This window comes from Argiope bruennichi, chromosome 9, assembly GCF_947563725.1.
Source record: "Argiope bruennichi chromosome 9, qqArgBrue1.1, whole genome shotgun sequence".
Classification (NCBI taxonomy): domain Eukaryota; kingdom Metazoa; phylum Arthropoda; class Arachnida; order Araneae; family Araneidae; genus Argiope; species Argiope bruennichi.
The window spans coordinates 8196090-8209339 of NC_079159.1; the positions used below are offsets into that span (position 1 = coordinate 8196090).

At 33.5% G+C, this 13250-nt stretch overlaps 1 protein-coding gene across 5 annotated transcripts in view; it reads left to right on the plus strand.

The window, feature by feature from the left end:
* The window catches only part of LOC129984176 (delta-like protein B), a 320381-nt gene that overhangs the window by 117635 nt on the left and 189496 nt on the right, over positions 1–13250 (plus strand). The window contains exon 1 of one of the 5 annotated variants that reach the window (XM_056093984.1): positions 8170–8242. The exons of the other annotated variants lie outside the window; for them this stretch is intronic. The gene's annotated coding sequence lies outside the window, so the exon portion shown is untranslated. Of the gene's footprint in view, positions 1–8169; positions 8243–13250 lie in introns of those variants that run through there. 5 annotated transcript variants of the gene reach the window in all.

The window sequence follows — 13250 nt, forward strand, 5'->3', positions numbered from 1 at the left end:
GATTGTGCATAAAATTTGATAGAAATCAACAAATTTGGTGTCAAGGCCGCATGTGTTTTTCGAACTCAGGGTGATCTGTAACTTGATGCTTCCTCAAAATATCGAGTTCAAATTGCTAGACGATTACAATACTTTCTCTATACTTCGTATACGAGAAAGTTACACGAAAGTAAAACAGCAACGTTAAATGGCGATCTAAAATCCTTTATTATATGATAAAGAGCCAATTTTACCAGCAAGACTGCGGAAGTTACGCTAAACAACTGAACGAAATATTTTTAATCCATAAAAAAAATATGACATCTATTTTGCACCGCATTAAATGAATTGATTATTCCGTTATGAATGTCCACCAGTACCGGTCAATCTATTCTGGATCACCCGTACATCAAGAAAGTGACGGAACTGCTCAAGAAATGACGCATCGGGGCGCCCCTCTCTAATGGGGCCCTACCTGATAAATTTCCGTATTATACTAAATCCCATTCGGGCGACAGAATAATGACGGCGCAAGCGAGTGACAATCGCATCCGTTCGTGCCAAGTGGGGTGTGGCTTTCTTCTGGAGATGGGTTCTTAGATCACCCCCTCCTGGACGGCTGCCAGCCTGAAGTGTGCTGAGCAGAAGAGTAAACTGTACATCGTTCATCCATTCATGTCTAAGTGATCCTACTCCAGGGTGGATGGGACATTTCTTCCTTTCCTTTATTTTCCCCGTTTAATTGGAAGGGTGTGTGATTTCCGCCCTGCGGACATCAAGTGGAACGAGCCGCCGTCCTCAAATCTTGAGAGAGAGTGTGTGGTGACAGTTTTTCGGCTTTTCTCCGCTTTTTTCTTTTTCTTTTCGATCTAGATTTCTAATTTATGCAACAGTTGTCAAGCTTATTTTCAAAACGGGGAAACTAGTAATTTTTTAGTCGTAGCGGCGATAATTTTGGGTGGTAACCAGTGAGGTATCGAGAGTGAAAAGTGGTAAGAGTTAAATATTTATACTTCACTCACCCCTCCCCCTCTCCTGGTTTTTGTTTTCTTTTAGTTTTAACGCAGTAAAATAATCACGAAATAGTACCTGCTTGGTATTCAAGGCATACACACACACACACACACACACATATATATATATATACATACAGGGTTTCAAAAACCTTGACCGCGGCTTTTCTTCCTTAAATATTGATCATAGACATATACTGTAAATTACAAAGTTGTGTAAAAAAAAGGTGCAAAATGTTATGAAATCGATTAAAATTTTCAGGGGATAAAACTTTAAAAAATACAAAATTTAAATTTTTATATGGACACCGTAAAAAAAAATTCCCAGTGAGTAAAATACTTAAACCATTTGTCAATGCCTGGATATGAGTTTGCGAAGCCGAAAAATCATGTCGGATGTTCGTGTTTTGGGAGTAGTACACAAATGAACAAAGAAAGTTAGTAAATAAATAATAATTTTGCTATTTATTGGTTTAAAAGGATTAAAAATTTGTAGAAATAATAACTTAAAGAAAAGATTGCATAAAAAAAATTACACGAGTTTTTTTTTTTTACAAGTTTATTAACTTTGCTATTTTTAAATTATATTCTGTAATTCATGATATAAATTTTTTTTTACACAACTTTGTAATTTACAGTATATGTCTATGATTAATATTTAAGGAATAAAAGTCGCGGTCAAGGTTTTTGAGACACCCTATATTTATCAATATTAAACATTTTAATTGATATATTTGATTGTTTAATTCATTTATTATTATTTTTAATTTCTTAATAATCTTAGTTTCTAACATTTCATTACCATTATCCATTTTAGTAGCTTCATAAATACCGAATATTTAGAAAAGTGGTGTTATAATATTTAGATCGTGACTCGTACTAAACCAAAACAAGCGGAAAACGTTACAGAAACTAATTCGTCTTCTCAGACGCCTTTAGGAGTAATTTCCGATTTCTTTTTTTAAGCAAAATTATAATTTCATTTTCTTTGTCTCCCCGGGTGAGAAATCCCAACTTTCCTTATCCTAGAAAGGGCAGTTCAACTCTCATGTGTAACTTCTCTTTCCTTCTATGTCTCTGACTTTCCAGTCGATCGTGTGTTTCATGTAAAAAAATGTGTGCTTAAAGAAAGCAAGTGATTAGTGCTAATTCCGTCGACTTGTCTCTTTGCTATTGGTTCCGTCTAAATTATGCCTACTGCACTGGGGAGGAAAATCAGTGTATTGGCATGCAGATAAGCAGAAAAATTACGAAGTGAAAACTTTTAAGGTTGAGTTGGCGAACGCAAAAATGCTAAGTTACTTTATATTATATTTGTAAAGCTTATATTAGTAATATTATGTTTATTATATCACTTGAAATACGATGTCAATTAGTTTTCTCTTGAATAAGTTTTAGAACCAGAACATCATTTGTTTAGAAGATGTTTGATATAACATTTTGTAAATCAAAATAACAACATTACCATATTTCATTCAATTAATTACTAAAATATAGGTCAATGAAACAAAACTAAATAGTTTAACTTTGTAAAATTAAACACACCAGTAAGTTTCTATTCGAAAATCGGTACCTGGTTGGGCAGATTATAGATTTTTAGCTTCACTATCAAAGAATTATAGATGCGAGACTAGATTCCACCTAAGATCAGTTAATGTGCTTAGTGGACTTTAAATTCGTCCTATCGGACCAATTATCGTCACAATGATTGGGTGCGCAAATTTAGTGAGAGCGTATTGGTTTGGATGTCCTCTCCGTCATCAGGTGATTCTCAAATTAGGGCATCTATCCCAAAATAAACCTCACATAGCTTCAAACCGAGACACTAACTTTTGGAATACGAATTATTAAAACTCAAATAACTCATTCTTCATCAAACTGTATTTTGATGAAGAAACAGAAAAGTGCTGGATTCTCTCTGCCACTGTTGGAATTACCTCTTATTAGCTTTAAAATCATCTATCACACATTGGTTGAACGATCTTTTAGGAGATTAGAGTAGAAACAGATCAGTTCAGCATGGGGAATAAAATTTTAATCTTTTGTTGATACAATAATTTTACTATTCGATAAGCAAAGGCAAAAATTCTAAAGATACAAAATGTACAGTTCACTAATTGTACATTTACAGGGAGAATCGGACCTAGAAATCTATAATATAATTTCTCAAAAATTATTTTTTTCAATTAATGAAACTTCAGATAGAATCAGCTAGAATCAGAAGGTTGATAGTTTCGAGGTCACACGAGTGGCCATCTATAGCACGAGTAAGGAAAAAATGAATTGAGATGTAAAGCTAAATTAAATCTAACATGAAACATTGTTAATGATGTTATATCGAAAGCATGAATCTCTGACATCACTTTCACAAGCATATTTCCAACAGCTGTAATCATCCAATCAGAATATTTGATTTTTTAATTCTGTTTACATTCCAGACCATATACTCCTTTCCCTGTGCCCGAAAAAAACATTCTGTTTGCACATGATAGCAAACGAATAAACCACGATATGCTTTAAAAAGATACCGCACGATATCATCCTTTTTATTAAGACGTGATGGTACAAACCCACTTCCTTTCTCCAAGGGCCCAGGTTGGCGCCCGTAGGTGCGGCTATCATCGTGCGTAATCGCGGGGCCCGGTTGCCCCCCCCCCTTCTGTAAATCCAGAGGGGCACTCAGGCGATGAGTGGCTACCGTATCCCTTGAGAGCCTTCTTCCCTCTGCGCTAAGTACCGTAAAGGTCACACTCGGACTCATTCGCTGACCTTGTGCCGAAGAAAAGTAAAAGTGAGGCCACAAAAACACTAAAATTAAGAGACGGGGTTCTGCGGATGGCTGCTCTTTTCTTCGGACCCTCCCCCACTCACAAACAAAATAGAAGATGCCTTGAGCAACGGTGCGTGCTGGTCCTTTTTTTTTTTTTTTTTTTTTTTTTTAATCCTAAAAGATTCAGTGGTAATGTTATAAATGAAAAGGCACGAAAAATAGGGTGTTTTTTTCATTATGGCATTAGCTTCATTTCGTCAGAGCACCTTTATTAAGATTGGCGAGTTTTCTTGGCGCGGAAACAGGATGCCAGTTGGCTTGAGGTGACGTATCTCAGAAATTCAGAAATTTTATTTCTGTGAGCAGATAAATTTTACTTTTTTTTTTCTTTACCTAAAAGATGTAGTGGTAATGTTATAAATAAAAAGGACGAAAAATAGGTTTTTTTTTTTCATTATTGCATTAGTTTGATTTTTTTGGTGTACCTTTATTAGGATAATTAGAATTGGCGAGTTTTCTTGGCGCAGAAAAAAGATGCCAGTTGGTTTAAGTCGGTGATTTTATTTCTTTGAGCTTTATTTCAATTCTGTGATTTTATTTCCCTAATCAGATAAATTTTATGTAATTCTAATGGATCACTTAGTCCTCGGTGTCTTTTATATTTTTAATTCTTCGTTTGCGAAGTGTGCAAAGAGAATAAATTACACACGTCAAAAAATTCGAAATAAATATTGGTATCAATGACTCGAAACCGTCAACAAATGATTCTAATTGCAACGGCCCCATTCTAAATCTGTTATGTTGTTAAGTAGTTTCAATTATCTATCTACCATCTATTTTCTAATCCCCAATAATCAAATCTATTATTAAAGGCGAAATCGTATTTATAGAGGCACACGAAAAACATATACGAACACTAAGAAATTGTCAATTACTTCTCTAATTAGACATTATTAAATCTAAAAAAAAATCTAAACAAAAAAAACTGATTCAAAAATTTTTTTAAAAAAAAACTGCGCATGCGTAAGTTTTCATGGTGATCATAGCTTGAAAGGGGGTAATATGTCCCAGTGCCAGAACAATGATTTTGACGAATCGTCGTGTTTGTGATCTCTCTAACAAGATAAACACATTTCTTGGATATATATTGTTACGAACCTGCGATGCTGCTTCCCAGCATAGCTGGCTCCATAGGAGGTCCCAGAGCTTGGCGATAAACTTGGCGACCATTTGGCGACTTGGCGACGAATTTGGTGACTTTGGCGCCAAAATAGATTATACCCGAAACATCGAGAATTTTCCCGCTCCGTCGAGTAGGAACAGAGATACGCCTCCAACGTTCCTGATTGGTTAAGAGGCGTCTAGCCCCGCCTCCTGAGACCTATAAAAGGAAGCAGCCGCAGCTGCCGGCCAGTCGTGAACCGGGGCGGTGAATTGAGAAGAAGTCGGAAGCGGCAGAGCATAGTAGTGTGAACCGGTGGTGAGTCGAGTCGCGAACCAGATCGGAGAGTTGTAGTCGGAAGCAACAGAGTGAAGAGTAGTCGGGACTGGCCTTCCAGAGATAAGCGGAGCAGCGACGGAGTGAAGCTTGTGCTGAACTAAGCTGTGTTCTACTGTCTGCAGTAGAGTCTGTTGTATGCTGCTGTTTTGTAAGCTGTTGTTGCTGCACGTCTCGGCTGAAGATAATCGTCTTCTGTGCTGTATATAGTTGTCGTCTTTGTGCTGTCCTGTGTGTCTTCATGTAAATAAATGCCGTTGTTTTATTTTCTACTGCCGCCTGCTGATTGAGTGTGCTTCACACCATATAACCCCCACTATCCAAACGAACCTCGGGCAATTTCGTAACAATATGTCTATTCACACGATAATTTAATATGCAGATTTGAGAGGAGTGTCACGGAGTTTTGAACTCAAGGTTCTTAATCTCCGGACATAACAAGTGAATGGTGTAAGAGCATAGCAATGAGATTCCTTAGTAAGTCATTGTGCTAAGATAAATAAAAACATTTTTGGTCAGAGATATGAAAACTGACATGTGACACCTACACAAAATTTGTAAATTTCTATCAAATTTTGAAAAAAAAAATCCTTTGAAGGAAGTTGCTGTCTGTCCGAGGGCAAAAGAACGCAAAGAGTTAGATTGATAAAACTTGTTTAACAAATTTTAAACTACATATATTAAAGGGTTGACCATCGATGAATCTGTATGTTCATACATATTTAAATGCAATGACTCAAAAACACAGCATCATACATAAATAAAATTTGGCATATGATGTTTTTACTTATTTAATTTTAGTATTTGTAATTGATTTGATGTTAGAATTGCCGGAAATACTGCCCCAAAATTTTGTTTAAAATCGGCCGGGAAAAAAAGAAAGAAATCAAAATGTATAAACAGTTTTCATTACTATATTACAGAGAGAGAGCATAAAACGCGAAAACATGGGACTCAGATTGTTTTCGAAGTATTATGCTCTGTAGAATATTGTTACGAATCTGTGATGCGGCTTTCCAGCATAGTGGGTTCCATAAGAGGTCCCAGAGCTTGGCGACCATTTGGCGACTTGGTGACGAATTTGGCGACTTTGGCGCCAAAATAGATTATACCCGAAATATCGAGAATTTTCCCGATCCGTCCAGTAGGAACCGAATTACGCCTCGAACGTTCCTGATTGGCTGAGAGGCTTCTAGCCCCGCCTCCTGAGACCTATAAAAGGATCTGCAGCTGCCGGGGAGTCGTCGTGAATTGAGGAGTCGTAGTCAGTCGTGAACCAGATCAGAGAGTAGTCGGAAGCGACAGAGAAGAGTAGTCGGGATCGACGGTGAAGAGTGGCCTTCCAGAGATAAGCGGAGCAGCGACGGAGTCAAGCTGTGTGCTACTGTCTGCAGTAGATTCTTGTTGTATGCTGCACGTCTCGGTTGAAGATAATCGTCTTCTGTGCTGTATATAGTTGTCGTCTTTGTGCTGTCCTGTGTGCCTTCGTGTAAATAAACGCCGTTGTTTCATTTTCTACTGCCGCCTGCTGATTGAGTGTTCTCCACACCATATAACTCCCACTATCCAAACGAATCCCCAGAAATTTCGTAACAATATGTATATCCAGACTAAAAATATTATTACTTAAAAATATTTTCATTGAAATTCGTGTTTTTAGATTTGAAAACCATGCAGAACACTTAACAACTGAATGTAAAGAACAGAATCATTAACATTATTTGGCGGAGAAAAAAATATTCCCTATGCATGTTTGCCATATTTCTACGTCAAAATATGATTGAAACATCAATGCACTTTCTATGCACCATATTCTTGTAACAATTAATGCTTTGAGCTTACGAAAAATGAAATCAATTCTATATTTTAATGTTCGCGAATGAAATTAAATTATTAAGATGACAGGCGAATGGATGACCTCCTGTTCGCTAATTTGACAGTTAAATAAATAAATAAATAAATTTAAGGATCAGAATCTTGGAGCTATCTTTATAAGAAAATCTTGTCCAATTTATAATCGAATTTTAAATTTATTCGCCAGTTGTTTGAAGCAGTTCTTTAAAAATAAAAATTGCCTTGTAAATTTACTGAACTGAAGTCTCATTTTTTATTCTTAATAGCCAGGTCTATGCCAAAAGAATGAAATACAAAGAAAGAATATACAATACCGAGAAAGAAATTGCTCAATGATGTTATTTATTCATTAGTAAAATATTGCATTTGTGTACTGAGGCGAAGCGCTAAGAGCACTCAAGGCACCAATGAAATAAAACACAATATAAATGCCGATCTTATTATTCAAAAAGTTTCTAGGCTGAATCTTTCCAGAGATTTTTAAGATCTTCATTTTCAAAGAGAAACGATCCGCGAAAGCCATCCGAGACACCAAATGATGCTAGAAAAACAGTGAAAAACTCATCTTTCACGCAACTTTATCTGCAATAATTTAATTTTTCCTTATTCTACGAAGTATACAATATAAGAAAATAGAGTGTCGACATAAAATTGCAGGCATTCATCAACCCTGTCGCATGGTATACGTCCCAAAGAAAAACCTATTTACTTTGTCCAAATAATGCTCTCCCAACACCAGTGCATATATTACAACCTACAGAGACAATAAAGACTTAACGTGCTTCTTTTCATTTTTTATGTTTTCACAGACAAATTTATCACCGTTCTTACCTTTTGGTTTATACTTCTTTTGTTGTGGGGTGACAGAATGTTGATATAGTTGCCGCTATGCCTCTTGTGAAAGGAAAAACTCTGGTGTTTCATATTCACCGTAGGCAGATTAGGTCTGAATAAAGATAGCGAGTGGAATTTTTTCACAGACAGAAAGGAACAAATAGGTTCATAGAGTGAGCCGCAGAATTTTTTAAAGATTTTTTTTTTCTTTTTTTCACTAGTATTGGATTAGTTTCTGCCCCAGCGTCCTTGCTTTGTCTGCAAATTGTCCGCAAGGAAGACAAATTTCCCAACGTGAGTGAATATTCGTTTTTTAGATATTGTATGCTGATTTATTGTATGTATTTGTATGCCACAATTCTAGTATGATTAGGGTCGTATTAGTTCTTGCTGAATCATATTAGCATATCGGCGCGGGGAAAGATAAAAAGAGAAATGGTGAGTTCCCCCTTCAGTTTTTGGTTGTGCTTCCTCAATATTCGTGCTCAGAATCCTCTAGGATAGAATGAATCATGTTTTTTCCATCATACAGGAATACTTGATTCATTTCATCATACATTTCCAACTACACAGCCTTATTGAGATTATACCCATTATGGATAATTGCATATGACGATACAGAATGAAAAAAAATGGTTATTTATTGGGAAAATGTTTCTTCAATATTTGAGTTCAGAATGCTATATATTGAAATGAATTATATTTTCCACCTATCCTGAATAATTGAGATTATATCCGTTATGAATCCCGATAAATAATAAAAAAATTACTAACTTATAATGATCCTCAATTTGAAAATAATTCTTCAGTTTCAGAAAATGATTCCTCGCCATTTGAAGTCAGAATCATTTATGATGAAATTGTAGAACTTTAATAATCTAGATGAATTGAGAGCAAATCTATCTTGATTATATCAGTATACATAAAATAATTATTTCTAAAGTTCTGAGGAAACTTACTTCTCAATGTTCGAATTCAGAATTGTGTATAGGGACAAGAATCAAATACAGAAGAAGTCCAATTATCTGGATTCACTGGGACCGAACTCGATGCCTTATATTTGGATAAATGATAAAAAAGAGAGAGAGATTTTTAAAGGAAAAAAAGATTTTGGGGGAAAATGATACCACAATTTTCACATGATTTCTCAATATCCGAATTCAGAATGTTGTATAGAAAAGAAAATCAGTAGAACTTTAATTCTATATATTAATTTTGATAAGACCTGATTCTGATCATTTCATATCTTTGAAAAACGACGGGAAAAAAGAAATCGAATTTTAGTTAAAGGAAATAAAATTTGTTAATTTTGTTTTAAATAACGAAAAAGATTAAATGCAAAAAGAAAAAATAATGATAAGAGAGATTTCTTAGAGGTGACAAACGATATTTGTAGTATGTATTTAAAGTATATATTATGTTTTAATTTTAAAGTATTTTTCAGTAAGCATGGATTTTAAAATTTGTATTTAAAACTAAAGATATGAAGCAAATTTTATTTCCTTATGATGCATTCTTGCTTCGCGTCATCTGCACTGAAGCTGTAAACATTTGCATTTTAATTTGTGATTGACCTTTCACCAACTTTGTTTCAACATATCTTTGACAATTTTCATGATAAAATTTTGAAATTTTGTACATGACCTTATTAAAGGATGGAGCACATTTTACTCACTGGGAATTTTTTTGTACGAGGTTCGTATAAAAATTTAAATTTTGTATTTTTTTAAATTTAATTCCCTGAAAATTTTAATCGATTTCATAACATTTTGCACCTTTTTTTGCACAACTTTGTAATTTACAGTATATGTCTATAATCAATATTTTAGGAATAAAAGCCGCCGTCAAGGTTTTTGAGACACCCTGTATATATATTAAGTTCCCAGATTCTTAAATATCTTTTATCAAAATGAATTTGAAGAAATTATTGTGGTAACAAGGGGTAAATTTCTTCATTTCCCCAGCGCCAAATGAGTAAGGCTTCAGTTGTTTGTTTTTTTCCCCCTTACTAGGATAGGCTTAACCTATTTTCGGCCGATTATTTCAAACGATTCTGTTTATTTTCATAGTGTTTGATGCAATTAAAATTAAACATTGTTAATGAATCGATCTTTCAAATTCATTCGGAAGTATTTTTGAATTCAAATAAAACAGAATAAAGGAAATTAAAAATTTCTAATCTGCGTAGCGTTACCCCAACTGGTGTAGAAAATTCACACATTTGCGTTACCAGAACTGGCGTTGAAAATTCACGCATGCGCATTGTGTTCTGATTGTTCACAACTATTTTCAACGGATGCGGACTTGATTTAAATTATCTTTAGGTTAGTTGCATACTTTTGCAATTTAATTGTATTTATGTTAGTCAAATATTTTTTTGTATATGCTTATAGTTTTACGTTCATCGTTTTTTAAGTAGTTTTTTTAACCTATTTTCGACCGATTATTTTAAACTATACTGTTTATTTTCTTAGTGTTTGATGCATTTAAAATCAAACATTGTTAATTAATCGATCTGTTCATGACGATCTGAGAAACTTTTGTTGACAAATTCTTGAGATATTACATTAGTTAAGAAATATATTCTTTAGTGCCCATAAGATTTAAATGCTCAGTGACTCGGTTTTCAGTAATCAGATTATAAAAAAAATGCTTTGTTTCAGTAAAAAATATTATTATATTAATTGCAGATTAATCATTTACACTTTAATTTAAAGCCTAAATTCTACGAGAGGCAACAGAATATTAAAGAGATACATATTACGTTATGACTGAAGGCCTTTAAATATTTTGAGTGAATTATATGACTATCAAAACTTGAAGTTTTGAAATATTTTAATGAAGAAGCTATTAAATACATAAAATATTTAATTTTTTAAATTTTAACGGGCATTAAGATTGGCGAACCGGCTGGTCGCCAATGGCGGATAGTCATAAATAAGAAAGAGGTATTTTAAAGCAAAAATAATTATGAAAAAGTAAATTTATAGTCACAAAAATCTGACGTTTATTGAACTCTAATTCTATGTATATCTCCAATACAAAGAATAAGATTTGTTCAAAAATATTTTCTTGCTGATTTATTCTTTTTCGGATATTTTAAAACTATCCACGATTGCTGCTTTACCTGATTCCAATGATAAATGGAATTTTTCTGTATTTGAATTTTATTACTGTGACATATTCATTTAATATAATTACAATCAGAACTATATTAAGTTGTAGAAAGTTGGCAACAGCTTATAGTTGAGCCGCACCTGCCACCAATCTTGTAAAAATTAATATATATTTTTTTCATGTAATAAAATATATTATATTATCATGATAAACTGTTGTATCCAGTTTGAACTGCAGTGTTCAGCAATTATAAAGAATGGTACACTTACCATAGGGACGCGTTGAAATTGGAGTTATGTAATTTACTTTTAAGAAAAACAAAAGGGAATAATCTAACTTTAATTTTCTCATATACGCAACCATGAAACTGTTATTCCCCATTCATTTGAAAATGCTGAACCTTGGGAAAGGCTGTGAACACCATGAATGTACAGATTTTAATTTTTAGAATTCCGCATATGAGCGTTTTGCGCTTCGTAGTGTAGGAAACGACACCGAATAGGCACTTTGTAGTATTTCAATTAACTGATTTAAATCAAAATTTGATACGGAGCTATATTTTTAGCATCAAAATCTCATATTAATTTCATTTATCTTAGTTGTATCTTCGAGTAATCACATTTACACGCATGCGACTGACAGATGGTCAACCTGCTGATAAACTTCATTCAAAATAGGATACAGAACTTTAGATGCTCAAATAGTGTACGAAATTTTATCTGTCTAATTCTTTGTGGTTTGTAGCTGTCATTTCCAACCGTATTTGATTAGACAGAAAGACAAACCACCTATAAATGAATTTCTTTCAGCATTTGATAGAAATCTAAAAATCTGAAGTAAATCCACATATCAAATTTTATCCGTGTATCCTAAAAATGTTTTGGATTATCATATTCACAGACAGACACATTTCCAAAAGTATTTTTTTCGGACACAGGAAAGTCTGAATTTGTTGATAAAAAAAACTTCTAAAATGATTACATTATAACAATTTTTTTCCAGGATAATACATTAGCTTTAGCGATATGATACTTTCTGAAAATCAAGGAAAATATGACCTACACCATTGTAACATTAAACCGCCTCTACGATGCAACTTTCTAAACCATCAAAACTCTCATGAACTAAAAATGAAGCAGTTGAATTGTGAGATGTTCCATTTTAATTTAACTATAGAAAAGTTGAGATTGTCAAACTAAACTCAATAAATTACGTCAATTATTAATGTTATCGATAAAATATTCTTAAATATGTCGGATGTATCAAGCCATTTAAAATATAGGAATGAGAAACCTCAAGTATTGTAGTTGATTTTCAGTTCTCTAGCGACCATGGTCGAATTAAGAAGATCTCTTTGGCAACTTAAGTTCAGGTTCCCTTCAATTTTCTTTATCCGAATTTTCAAAACCGAACCTTCAATTATTTTTATTGATTTCAACTTAATATCTACATAAGCAATTTTTAAATTATAAATACTACTACAAACTGAAATAACAAACCATTTAACTGTAGATAACATTAAAAAAAAGAAGAATATAAATTTAAATGCAATTTTAAGGAAACTGGTTATAAAAATTACAATATTTTTTAAGTATTCGAAATATTGTAATAAAATGTTTGCCAGTACAGCAACTTATAAGTCAGTCCATCAGCCATATATAAAAATTGATTTGCAAATGAATTCGACAAATCTTAGCTGTAATATTTCGTAGCTTAAGCGATCATTTATTTTGATTATAATATCCATCATCCTTGCAAATCAAATCAATTTATAAAACGAGATTATTATGAAAATGTTGCAAAACGTATACTCAAGGCCTTGGCGTATGCAATAATTGTGTCACTTCGAGTTGTTGCCAACTTTGCTCATTCGAAAATCCTGACCCGTTTGTAGATACAATGAGAAAGTTAGTAATGATTAATATGAGTTACCCTCACACCGATGATTCCTTTGCATAAGAAATGGGCGTGCACAAATATTATTGGCTATAAAGCATTCACTACATAGCCTATTTTAAATTACATGGCAACTTGATCATTCGGATTACCCTTAATGCTAAGGTAAGACGAGGGTAACTCATTATATTTATGGTATATACCATTCCTATAAAATAAATATGTTATTAGGGTCTTAAGTTCCATTCCTGTAAAATAAATTTGTTGTTAGCTCTGTATTCTGTAAAAT